The 362-nt window shown below is 26.8% G+C and overlaps 1 protein-coding gene across 1 annotated transcript in view; it reads left to right on the plus strand.

Annotated features, from left to right (window-relative positions):
* The window catches only part of LOC107577584 (alpha-2-HS-glycoprotein-like), a 10,383-nt gene that overhangs the window by 882 nt on the left and 9,139 nt on the right, over nt 1–362 (plus strand). The window lies entirely within an intron of this gene.

Here is a 362-nt window from a genome sequence, read left to right on the forward strand (position 1 = left end):
TAGTTGCAAAGCTAATGTCTAAAGTGGACTATCTAAATAAAGTGTTACCCTATTTACTATTAGGATTTGTATAAATGTATTTATTTATACATACTGTACATACATGCAAACTGAGGGGAATTTGAGAGCCGTTACTTAATTTGAACTTGAATCATATAGAAAATGTATGCTATAATAGTTCAACAAAGTACTGAACAGGATTATTTTAGTTAACCAAACTACAAAATAAAACAATAATAAAAGATTAAATAAACAAAATAGGCCTATATGTTAACTGAAATGAAAAAAACTTTTTTTCAGCCAGATGCAAAGGCACCATTTCTCATTTTAATTTAGTTGAACTTGATGTGCTAAAAAATAAA

This window comes from Sinocyclocheilus grahami, unplaced genomic scaffold (genome assembly GCF_001515645.1).
Source record: "Sinocyclocheilus grahami isolate Dianchi unplaced genomic scaffold, SAMN03320097.WGS_v1.1 scaffold6457.1, whole genome shotgun sequence".
Classification (NCBI taxonomy): Eukaryota; Metazoa; Chordata; class Actinopteri; order Cypriniformes; family Cyprinidae; genus Sinocyclocheilus; species Sinocyclocheilus grahami.